This window comes from Staurois parvus, unplaced genomic scaffold (assembly GCF_062004578.1).
Source record: "Staurois parvus isolate SC_StPar_1 unplaced genomic scaffold, SC_StPar_1.0 ptg000070l, whole genome shotgun sequence".
Taxonomy (NCBI): Eukaryota; Metazoa; Chordata; class Amphibia; order Anura; family Ranidae; genus Staurois; species Staurois parvus.
In genome coordinates, this window is record NW_028317866.1 from 181,577 (window position 1) to 195,226 (window position 13,650).

Consider the following 13,650-nt stretch of genomic DNA (forward strand, 5'->3'; position numbering starts at 1 on the left):
CCCCTTTTTTTTCACCTGGGAATCTGGCCAGTAATACACCTCCTGTATTAGAGTGTTTCCATTCTGCAGGAAGGAGCACAGGGGCACAGCAGACTGCATCACTGTCAGTCTGGGGGGCAGGGAGTGTTAAATGTACTAGCAGGTTTAAATACACTAACAAATTGAAGCTAAACTCCAGCTCACACTTTATAATCAGTTACAGCAAACAGTGTTTTTCCTTTTGGGATAAAGGTTTTACATAAATAAATAAAAGCTGATCATTGTAAGCACCTCTGCAAGTGTTAAATGGTTTGTCACATCCCTGTAAACTTACATCTGGAAGAGAGCTTGTTCTTCTCAAAACAACAGACTTGTTTACTGGCTGGATCTCCAGATGAAAATAGAAGAAAGCCTAAAAAAAACAATCTGGCTATCACATCTAAGAATTGATAAGCTGCAATATAATAAAAGTGTGCTTTTGGTTTTAATTGTGCTTTAACACTTTACCATAGCAATACGGAAGTAAGAACCAGACCAAAGATGAATTAAAGAATCCAATATCATTTTTTATTGTTGATAAATTGATAGTTTAAATACAGCCAACATGCTGCGTAAGCAATACCACTCATTCATCAGGGCTACAAGAGTAAACATAAACCAACCATAATGATGAACGTTTATGTATAACTATGCATGAATATGAGTATATACATAAATATAAAGGAATAAAACTATTGCTCTAACTCAGTGGTGGGCAACCTTTTTTTTCAACTGAGCCAAATCTCGCCAAAACCACGATTGAAATTTATTTTGAGAGCCACATTTTTAAAACTGAAAATACATCCCCCATATAGTAATTCATCCTCCATAGTAATTCATCCCCCATATAGTAATTCATCCCCCCTATAGTAATTCATCCCCCATATAGTAATTCATCCCCCATAGTAATTCATCCCCCATATAGTAATTCATCCCCCATAGTAATTTATTCCCCATAGTAATTCATCCCCCATATAGTAATTCATCCCCCATATAGTAATTCATCCCCCATAGTAATTCATCCCCCATATAGTAATTCATCCCCCATAGTAATTCATCCCCCATATAGTAATTCATCCCCCCTATAGTAATTCATCCCCCCTATAGTAATTAATCCCCCATAGTAATTCATCCCCATATAGTAATTCATCCCCCATATAGTAATTCACCCCCCCTATAGTAATTCATCCCCCCTATAGTAATTAATCCCCCATAGTAATTCATCCCCCATAGTAATGCATCCCCCATTTAGTAATTCATCCCCCATAGTAATTAATCCCCCATATAGTAATTCATCCCCCATAGTAATTCATCCCCCATATAGTAATTCATCCCCCATAGTAATTAATCCCCCATATAGTAATTCATCCCCCATAGTAATTCATCCCCCATAGTAATTCATCCCCCATATAGTAATTCATCCCCCATAGTAATTCATCCCCCCTATAGTAATTCATTCCCCATATTGTGTCAATTCACTTACCTTTGCTCCACGCGTTCCTCTCGCCGTGTTCCCGTGCCGTTCCGGTCTTCAGGGCGGACTGTGAGAGGAGAGGAGTTCGTCACGCTGCCCCGCCTACATCCTGACAGCCAATGTTTGCCACGCTCCGCGGGCCAGATTAAAAGGTCCGCCGGGCTGTATGCGGGCCGTAGTTTGCCCATTGCTGGGCTAGCTGCAGAGTCCTGACTTTTGGGGCGGCCGCCCGAGAGGAGGGAGGGGAGCGGGCGCCCGGCACACAGAAGCGCCGCATTAATGTGTGTAAAGAGCCGCATGTGGCTCGCGAGCCGCGGCTTGCCGACCACTGCTCTAACTGATGAAAATGTGTTAGCTCAAGTTTGGCTTTAATTTGCTAGTCAAGTCCATCTAAATCTGCTAGTACATCTAATTCTATCCTCCCCGCTGATGAACAACTCTACTATCCAAAGGTTGTTCCTTTTTCTCCTCCAGTGAACAGACAAGACAGGCTGGAGGAGATTTACTAAAACTGGAGCACTAAGGCAGGCCATAGACGGGCCGTTTGTCGACCGAATTGTCGGCCGATAAATGAAAAATCGGTCGAATTGTCGTCCGATAAACTAAAAATCGGTCGTTTCCGATGCTACCACCAATGTCTATGAAAAACGGCCGTTTTTCGTGGATTTTCCTGCATGACCGATAAAAAGAAACAAGAAGATCCACAAAAAACGGCCGATGGCAGTGCCCCACTAACAGCATGAATAGCGGATGATTTTTCGTGCAGTCAAAAATTTGGCCGATAAACGACCCATCTATGGCCTGCATAAGAATCTGGTGCCGCTGTGCATGGTAACCAATCAACTTCTTACTTCATATTGTTCAGTTAGGCTTTGACAATAAAACCTGGAAGCTGATTGGTTTCTATGCAGAGCTTCACCAGACTTTGCACTCTCCAGTTTTAGTAAATCCCCCCCCCCACCCGGATGTGTGTTGCTGGATGGATCATCATGTGAAAAATGATCCGATGTGATATAGTGTGATGTGTTATCTGTATACTCATATCATAAACCAGGTGTCTCCAAACATTTCAGTACAAAGTCCACATCATATATTTTACAAATAAAAAATTCAGTTTTATACATGGAGAAATAAAATTTAAATGAATATGTTTTACTTGAATCCATTTTGTAATCAGCATGATGTGAATCAGAACAAAAGAGCTAGAACTTCAGTAAAACAAAGCAAAAAAATTTAATACAAACTTGAGTTATTAATAATCAAATAATCAAACTAAGATCAAACAAAAAGAAACTCAGTCTCCAACTGCCTACACAATTCTGCCAATTCAAGTTTTAAATCGCAAACAACAAAACACGAAGCACAAAAATCTTGTGCTTTATGTTTGTTAATGTGAACGATGGAACTGATTTTTTTAAATTTCAGAATATCACTGAACTGAGGTTTCAAGCTTGAGGAGCCAAATGTTAGATGAGACTTCAAATGCTCACCAGATAAATCTGCTCAATATTTGGATTTGAAATACTTCATTTATATAAATGTTTGTCCACACAGGTATGCTGATCTACAAGCAAATCACTTCAAATCTGGAAACTGCTCATGCTGCAAAGATGGCTAAATCTAGATCAGATTTACTTCTTTATATTTGTTCTTCAGCATGTCATCTGATTGTAAATCAATAATTTCCAACTGAAACTGACTTGGGATTGTTTCAACATTGCAGTTGAATGGATTTTGAAACCGCTTTATATCATCTGCTTTTCCATCTAGATCAGAAAATAGTCCCTAAAATATTTTTTGCCATTCTTTGATTTCTGTTGCAAGCAGGGGCGGACTGACAACTCATGGGGCCCCCGGGCAATAGGGGATCATGGGGCCCCTATATCCTTGCCCAAACTAAAAAAAGCTTATGAAAAAGGTACCAGGGGCATCTCATGGGGCCCCCTACTGACCCCAGGCCCTCGGGCAGTGCCCAACTTTCCAAATGGTCAGTCCGCCCCTGGTTGCAAGTGAATAAGGAAATTTAGCTTAATTTGCTCAAAAAGGACACCTACCGTCCTTGTAACCAACGATAGGGACAATGACACCTAAGTGGTGGGAACCTGTGCTTGGAGACTGGGGCTGGGGGAAGAAGTGGGAGACCATAGGTAGTCTCTGCTGACCTGAACCCTCAGTCTGTGAAATGTGTGAGGGCACATTGAGCCCCATCCTTCTTAGCGCCCTTATGTCTGGCACACATAGAGGATAGGCTACTGACTAATTTTTGTTACTACAGCGTAAAATGTGAAATATGGATTTGTTACTATTAGAAGGAATAGTTTAGTCACAACCAATAGATCATACTGACACACTGAAAACATACGTTTTTGCCATCTCATTAGGATCACAGAGCACCTGCAGTTGATGAAGCTTGTTTTCTTTAATTAGGTGACATATGCATCAATGAACCACATATTTTAGAAATAAATTACACTAAATGGTTAGTCAATTGATAACCTATTTTATTTTTTTTTATCAAAAAGAAACAGTGTCTTAGAAGGAAATCTGACTGAATTTTAACAAACTAATCTTTTCCTGTGTTAAACAATTTTTCAAAAATAATAACACTGAAATCACTAAATCTATGATCAGACAGTTGTTCAGTTGTTCATCTGTCCGTACATGTTCTACCACAATTGAGTTTATTGTTTTTTTTCCACACTTACTAATTTATAAAAGTTTTTTTTTGCAGGAAAAATAAAACAAAAATCTCACGCTATTATTAACTATTAAGAGTCATTGATAATACTGACAAAATTATAAATTGCCTTTAATATCAGCAAACAAATCTAAGAGGTCACAAAGATATGAGACATTAATTTACAATCAGCACAGATCGTTTATAGGTTTAGGAGGAAGGGCGTTAACATAGTTTATGAGATGTATCCTTAAAATGTAGACGTGGGAGTGATAAATGATGCAAGAGATTATCCAATCTGTAAGACAACCTTTATCAACCCTTTTAACATGGAGGAAGCCTTGAAATAATTTTCCATCTTAGGGAACCCCTACTAATAGTTTTTATGTCGATAGCTTACAGTACAATAACATGATGGTCACTAAGAAGAATCATCCTTACTTTTTTGGTCAAAGGGAAGAATGTCCCCTTAATGAAAGCCATGAGTGACCATTGGGGTCAGTGGTCACTCATATGAGAGGCAGAAATTGCTTATTGCTCAAGGAGCTCCTAGCTAACTCTGGGGGAATTCATGGGTTCCATGGAACAATGGTTGGTGAAGTCTGCTCTAATCAGTCACACATTATTGTAAAATGTAAATGGTATTATTGACACACGTATGTGTCCAAGGGTGGCCAAGGTCTCTGTGCTGGGAGCGCACTCACTGCAATCTCCCATTACAGTGATTGAGCTGTCTAAGACAGTGTAGGGTCTCTGTTATTGATCAAGAGCTGGCAAGACCGACTCCAGACCTATAACAGAGTCTCAACAAATCTCTAAAGCCAATAAACTAGGAGACATTCATCCAGAATCAACTCTTCTAGTCTTTCAACTTTAAAATAATTCTATATTGAGCAGGGCGAGTGTTATATGCACTTGTGTGGCATATCATTTAAAAATTACCCCCTATATGAACTCTAGTATATCATTGACAGCTGGCAAATAGTGTACAGCACACAGTACTTGTCCTCCTAAGTCTGTTGGTTCCAGCTCTTGTGCTGATCTCCCCTGCTCTATCATTGGCCTCCCAACTATCATGACTCACTACCTCCTGAACAGCAGCCATAGAAAAATAGAAGAGTGACAGCAGAAAAAGGCCAAGTAGTCCATTGAGTATGCTACATTTATACATAGATATTTTGGGTTCTGGATCTAGCCAGCCAGCCAGCCAGCCAGCCAGCTGTGTCTTTTTATTTCTCCAAGAAAGGCAAACAAAACAGTTTATGTTCAGCAAAACAAATAAAACAATCTGGTGCATCATAAAGCTTCGGCTCACTGCCAGCATAAACTTGTCCTACAACAGGGTTTTGAAGTTCCTGTCTGCTCCAGAGGTCCAGAAAGAGTCACATAAATCCATCAGGATCTCAGCAGGCAAACAGCCTACAGCTCTTTTTGACAATGTTGTCCTGCTCCACACAACACCTCATCCACCTGTTGGCTGCTTCCCACACTTTTTGGCCTGAATGTATTCCTGGGTACTCCTAAACTGCTCTTTATTGTACTTTATCATCCTATATACTGTGACTACCATCCAGGACTCATCCCTGGTGTGTTCCATACAATACACACTTTCGGAAATATATACTTGAATTGTTTATTTGTATTATTTAAAAAATGCAAAGTGAGAGAACAGAAGATAATTTTAAATTAAATCAATATTTCAATATTTTTTTACTACCCTTTGGCTTCAAACCAGAATTAATTCTTACAATTGCACACTTTGCAAAACTTGCGCAATGTCGGGGATTTTGTAGGAGTAGAGTTATGTGTATGACTAGCCAATTATACCAAGCAGGTGCTAATAATCATCAATTTCACAAGTAGGTTGAAACAAAGCCATTACCTGAAACCACTACAGTGGGGCAAAAAAGTATTTAGCCAGCCACCAATTGTGCAAGTTGTCCCACTTAACAAGATGAGAGAGGCCTGTAATTGGCATCATAGGTAGACCTCAACTATGAGAGACAAAATGAGAAAACAAATCCAGACAATCACATTGGCTGATTTGGAAAGAATTTATTTGCAAATTATGGTGGAAAATAAGTATTTGGTCACCTACAAACAAGCAAGATTTCTGGCTCTCACAGACCTGTACCTTCTTCTTTAAGAGGCTCCTCTGTCCTGCACTCATTACCTGTATCAATGGCACCTGTTTGAACTTGTTATCAGTATAAAAGACACCTGTCCACAACCTCAAACAGTCACACTCCAAACTCCACTATGGTGAAGACCAAAGAGCTGTCGAAGGACACCAGAAACAAAATTGTAGACCTGCACCAGGCTGCAATAGGCAAGCAGCTTGGTGTGAACAAATCAACTGTGGGAGCAATAATTAGAAAATGGAAGACATACAAGACCACTGATAATCTCCCTCGATCTGGGGCTCCACACAAGATCTCACCCCGTGGGGTCAAAATGATCACAAGAACGGTGAGCAAAAATCCCAGAACTACACAGGGGGACCTAGTGAATGACCTGCAGAGAGCTGGGACCAACGTAACAAAGGCTACCATCAGTAACACACTACTCCGCCATGGACTCAGATCCTGCAGTGCCAGACGTGTCCCCCTGCTTAAGCCAGTACATGTCCGGGCCCATCTGAAGTTTGCTAGAGAGCATTTGAATGATCCAGAAGAGGATTGGGAGAATGTCATATGGTCAGATGAAACCAAAATAGAACTGTTTGGTAGAAACACAACTCGTCGTGTTTGGAGGAGAGAGAATGCTGAGTTGCATCCAAAGAACACCATATCTACTGTGAAGCATGGGGGTGTCAACATCATGCTTTGGGGCTGTTTCTCCACAAAGGGACCAGGACGACTGATCCATGTACAGGACAGAGTGAATGGGGCCATGTATCGTGAGATTTTGAGTGCAAACCTCCTTCCATCAGCAAGGGCATTGAAGATGAAATGTGGCTGGGTCTTCCAACATGACAATGATCCCAAACATACCACCCGGGCAACAAAGCAGTGGCTTCGTAAGAAGCATTTCAAGGTCCTGGAGTGGCCTAGCCAGTCTCCAGATCTCAACCCCTCAACCCCATAGAAAACCTTTGGAGGGAATTGAAAGGGAATCACCATCCGGAACCCGGTGATTGACAGCTCACGCGTGATCCCTACCCGGATTTGCAAAATCACATATATATATATATATATAGATATATATATATATATATTTTTTTTTTTTTTTTGCTGCCCTGTACAGTATATCTGCTATAGGGCGGTTGGGATGTGGTTAAAACAGGGACAGTATAATGAAGAGCAAAGCAGCTATTATAACAAAGGATGGTATCTAGGAAAGGGATATAAATGTAAAAACATTTATATTATTGATCACATTAAAGAAAATTTGCTTAGAAGATCAACTGATAGAAAGGTATGTTAAATAAGTAATATCATAATCATAAATCAGATTTCTAGATTTTTAATTGTGCAGTTTATTGGGCCTTTGGGTAGCAAGATTCTAAAAAATGTAATCTTGAAGGTCCATGGGCTAAATATAGAGATGCATATCTGATGTTCCAATTATTTGAATAGCGTATTGTAATTATCTTGTTTTTTATGTAACATTTTTACAATTGTCATGATTATGCAATTTTGATACACATAAAGGGGAGGAAACTTGCCAACTGTTGTGTACTAAATCATGAAGGTTCAATTTAAATAATGTGTCATAATAAATGTAGTGATCTATGGTGGTATGAGACAGTATCACATGTATTAAGGTGATTTTTTTATTTTTGAAACTAAATGTTCCCAGAAATTTTGCCTTTCAAATTTACCTTATTAAGAGCATATTAACATAATAACAGGTCATATCCACAAACTGAATATTTAAATGAGGTATGACATCAAAGCCCCATATACGGATTGAATCCAACAGAAAAAATAGAAATGTTACACAGAATGACTATGGTGCAGTAAACAATAACACAGTAGTAGGGGCAGAAAGATGAGTGGGCATCAGATGGAGAGTATATGCACATAATAAACTGTAGCGTCTTAAATAATCAACATAAAAATATATAACTTTTGGGCATTAAAGGAAACCAAAAAACAAGGATGTGCTCTAGTGTCCTTCAAAAAAATCAAACTTGGAAAATCAATCACCACAAAGTTCAGATTTACAGTACATTGCAAAAATTGGTCTTGTGCTCGAAATCAATCCTGAATTCACACTCTTAAAAAGAAATCCACCACTGCTCATTTCAACCTTCACCACATGATCCCATCTCCATGCAAAGTGTACTCTCACCTTCTTTAATGACCTGTCATAGAATGCTTTTTTGCCTTTGTTGGGGATAAGTATTACCAACAGTTCTTTTCAACTCCTCCTGGGGTGTATCACTCAGCAAAAAATCACTCGGCAAAAACACACAGACCTCACATAGTGCTTTCTATAATATAAAACATTTATTAAAAGGATAAAGTCATGTATAGTCACATGTATTAGTGCACTACAACCCTTAGTTCTCAGAAGTAAAGCGCTTTTTTTTTCCTTATGAAGTCCACCAGGTATCCATGTACACTCTCTTCCCACCATTATTTTATTTAAAAATATCCTGGCAGCAGGGGCGGACTGACCATTCAAGCACTTGGGCACTGGGTCAGTAGGGGGCCCCATAAAATGCTCCTGGTACCTTTTATAGGCTTTTTTGGGTGTGTTTTGAGTGTGGGCAAGGACACAGGGGCCCCATGATCCCCAATTGCCCGGGGGCCCCATGAGTTGTCAGTCCGCCCCTGCCTTGCAGTGATACAAAATGTCATGTTCCACTCCTCTCCTAGTGTGCATAAAAAGGCCCCCTTCCTTATAAAGTCCATGGAAATTTGGACTTGCGAGGATCATATGAGGAGGACTGACTACAGCCCTCTTCTTTTTTGCCTTCTTTGGTGGATCACTGGATCCCTCTTTGTCTTTGGGTGTCCAGCGATTTTTGTTTTTTGTGTGTTTACCCTTCTTTGGGCCATGTCTCTAACTGATAGGATACCTTACAAACAAACCAAGAAGCCCTTATGTTCTGAAACATGTTGTATGCATCTCTATCCATAGCCACAAGCTTCTTCATATGCATTATCTCAGTCAGGATGTCCTTCACTCCACTAGTGAAGGGACATGTGTCAACTTCCTATGTTTGTCATCTGGACATTTTTTTATGACAATGGAAAGAAAAAAGTAAAATGTACATATATTGATTTTTTTTCTGAAATTTATTTTCTTTGTATAAAGAAAAAAAAACATACAACCCATAAAGGCAGTGTGTCAACAGATACCTCCAACAGTGAAATAAAAAAAGAAAATCCTGAGATAAGCTTGTCTGCAGTCTGGTAGTGCACTGCTACTGACAGAGGTACAATGACACGAATAAGAATTTTGCATTGAGAAACGTCGCCATGAGTTTGGATTACTACCGACAAATCCCAACACCCAGTATCACCCGAACAACAGCAGAGGATGCATAAAGAAGTAGAATAAAATGGGGCTAAATGTCCAGTGGATCAGCTAACTTTAAGCCAAAAAACAGAGCCTAAACCACTTCAGCAGGATGAGTAAAAAAGGAGAAACCCACAATTAGCCTAATTTAAGAATCAACCATCTTAAGATATGGTTGAATTCTCCAGCCACTGGGACCAAACCCTGTTGAACTTAGTAGGACACCCTAAGCTGTTATAAGAAGATTTATAGAGTGGAAAGTTGACAATAGACTTCCACTTGTCCAAGGATGAGGGAGTAGCAGATTTCCAGAGGAGAACAATTGCTTTTCTAGCATAATATAGCAGAATGCCAGAGGTTCCACAAGACCCAATTCAGACCCAAGGCAGACTGTTGAATCCTGGTGTGTCTGGATAGCCGTTACAGCTGTAATAGAAAAATCTGTGATTAGTAATTGACTATCTCTGGACAGCTCCAAAAGATATTGAAAAAGTATGCCTGAGGGTGGGAACATTGCCAACACTCCCTGGTGGAACCAGCTCCAAATTTCCCCACTCTATCAGGTTTTAGGTAAAAGCAATGAATAATTTTAAACTGTATTAACTTATTCTTCATGAAGATAAGGTATTGATAAGGATAATCCCAGACATCATCCCAATTATCATTGTTCAGGCTTGGAATGTCCAGTGTCTATTCTTATCTACACTTGCATAGACCCTAGGACCAAGGGCTCTTTTAATTCTCAAACTCAGGCCTCTGACATTCCAAGACACTAGCTTAATAGAGTCAGCCATTGTAAGAGTATGTAATTAAATAACTGTGGGAGCAGAAATAGGGAGATGTGCGACCCATAACCAAAACTAGAAACTTGAACAGAGGTATCCCTTCAGTCCAAGGTTGGGGCCTAATGTAGCAGCTATAGGGCTATAAAACTCAACTTGCCCCAACGGAAGAGCTAGGGAAGGGGGGGGGGGTAGATATGGGAGTTGCAGAGATAAGGCGGAGACCATCCAGAAAGAGACAGAGTTTTCTGTCATCTCAGGCAGATCAGCTGGTAGGAAGAAGCATGGGGACATGAGTATGAAGAGGATCCAGCCAGGGATGTGTCGGAGTAGATGGAGAGTCAAGTCAGAAGAGCGAAGCTGGATGGAAATCAACAATTGAAGTATCAGTTCCAACGAGCAATAGGGGGTATGAGGAAATGAGGAAAGTGATAGCTGCAGAAATGGCATGACTGAATTATCCATGTATCAGGTATTACATCTCACACTGACTACAGCCAAGCAGCTACATGCTCTAAAGTGTCAAAGAATGTCAGGAACTGGATCACCTGCTGGTGGGACTGTGGTTTCTGGTTCCATTGTTCACCAGCAGGTGTCTCCCAGCAGCTAACAGATTTCAGCAATTAGTCTTCATCTGATGCTAGCTGTTGGTAGGGTATTTAGTCCCTCTTCACTATTTCCTCTTGCTTCAGTATTTGCCTGATAGCCATATACATGCTTCCTGGATAATTCTGAGCCTAAATCCTGCCTAATCCTGATCCTTCCCTGTACCTGTATCCTACACCCTGCTGCCTCATATCTGCTCCCCTTGTTCCTGATCCCAGTCCTAGTTCCCCCTTCCTAACTATTTCTTACATCTCAGGTTTTATCCTGATGATCAGTGTTCCCTGTTTGTTTGTATATAATGTACTATAGTTAATTCTTTTAGGTTTTCTGTCATTTAGTTAGTTTGCTAGCTAGGTATTTTGTGACTTGGTTATGGTTCACTTATAGCTTCATGTTTCTATGTATTTTGATTGTTGGTGTTTGAATGGGTTTTGTTACACTATTAATAAATCTTATTTCAATTATATATAGTCTGGTTTCAGTTTCCTGTCTGCAGCTCACAAATCTGTTCATCCCTGCTCCTGGATGCCTACATTTCGTATCCTTGACAAAGAATTTTGTTGAGCCCTCATAGACCACCCTTGTTGCTTGGATACAACATACTGTAGGTATTTCTTTTGACTCACAGGCATCTCCTAAAATCTCAAAAGGTTCCCCTTCATTGCTGGATGTCCATGGAAAAAACAGGGAGCAACATAACATAAATATTTTCAAAGCATAGTAGTGGTTTATTTCGTGCCACAGATAAAATTAGGCCCTGATTCCTAGAAACTGCACCAGGATAGGCCTGGGGCCAGTTGGAACCTTTCAACAACATAGGCAGAGGAGACTGCAGTCAAGTTGAGGAGCTCTTTAAAGAAAGATTCAGCGAAGGTTTCAGGATGCTGCCCTTCTGCGCCCTCTGGGATGCCCACCACCCATACATTATTTCTCCAGAGGCGACTCTCGGCATCCTCTGCTCTCTCCAACGAGCATTGGACCGGTTGTTGCAGTTCCTTAATTGTCACAGTATAGGCATGAGCGGTATCCTCAATTGCAGCCACATGGTCCTCAGCCCCAGTAAGCTTGTTGTGAAATGGGTCAATATCATGGCAGATACGATTGCATTAAACCGCCAATTGTTCAATTCATTCCATTCAATGCATTCCTCAAAGTGAGGATTTAAGAGAGTCTATAGGGTGTAAAATAAATATAGTGTCAGGAGAAGCAGCAGGGTTGGCAGTCTGCAGAGATGTTGAGCCGTTGTGAGGAGCCAACATAGCCCCTTATACTTGTGAACTATAAGTTCATTGTGGATAAAAAGGAGCCAAGATGGGGGAAGAATATGGCCGGCGGGACCTGGAACTCGCCTGGACTGATCTGGCATTTCAATGGCATCTGATCAGCTCTGAGGGGTCCCCAAAAGTGCAAATAGACAGCAGTGGCCTGATATCCCTAGGTTACATAGGATGGGAGAAGGATGGATGGAGCTCCTTCCAGACACGTCTGCACTTGTTCACATATCGGACACACTCCGCAAACAGAGACTTCTGTTGGCATGTTCTGATATGCCATATGTACATCTTTGCAGACAGAAACATACAGTATATCGTCATATTAAACACATCTCTTCAAATTGCATGATGATAAATACGCTTTTGTTTTGTTTTCAGTTTGTAAAACAAGCTAGCAACTTCCGAAATTCCACTGTAAAAGCTGCATGTTCCTAAGATAATATCAGTGTTTCCTGACACTTGCTGAGTTCACTTTGTTGTGGTGTCATTATGAAAAGAGCTTTTAAGATAAGACCAATTCATATCATTTATTTTCCAAAATATCCTGAAAGTACAAGGAAGCAGTGCTGGACAATGCTAGCAAACTGTTACAGGCAGAAAAGTAAACATACTTTACATTTTGTTTCAAAACCAGTGTTGTTCCTCCCAAACATTTTATTAACACCGGGTTTGACAATAGTGAAGCTGGCCGTTCAAGGCAAAATTCTAGCAATTTCACTTTTAACTAGTTTTCAATTGCAAAAATGATCGAGGCAACCTATCAGCCACAGCCTGTATATTTAGAATTTTTTGTTAAGTACGGTGGTAGCACCCATTAATCCATTTAATTGTTTTTGCAATTAAAAGTTGGATGAAAATTCAAATACCTAGAAAACTGACCATGCATATGGCCAGCATCGGTTATGCATCCTAATAAACACAGTCATTTTGGCTGCAAAGTGACAGTTGTTTTTACTAGCCCACCCCTGAACCACTTCCATTTACTGTACTTCTCCCTGCTCCCAGTCTTACACTGTGAAAGCTCTGTGTTACATAATGTTGGAACTTGCACAGGGTTGATGATGTCATTCTCTCCCTCATGTGACAGTGTTAGATCCTGGCAATTGGTTACTCAGGGTTGAGTACTGCATTATGGGAAGGGGCACTTGCTTCCCCAGACCGAAAGATACTGGTCATTTTGTAGTGGCTGGAACAACAGAGTGGTGGAGGAAAAGGTGAGTACAATAGGGTTGAGGGGTAGGCTTTAAAGAGACTCTGTTAAACTGCCCTAATTGAAACTGAATAACTAAAATATATATAGAGTACTTATTCAGTAAGTCTTCTGTATATCCAAGAGTATATCTATAA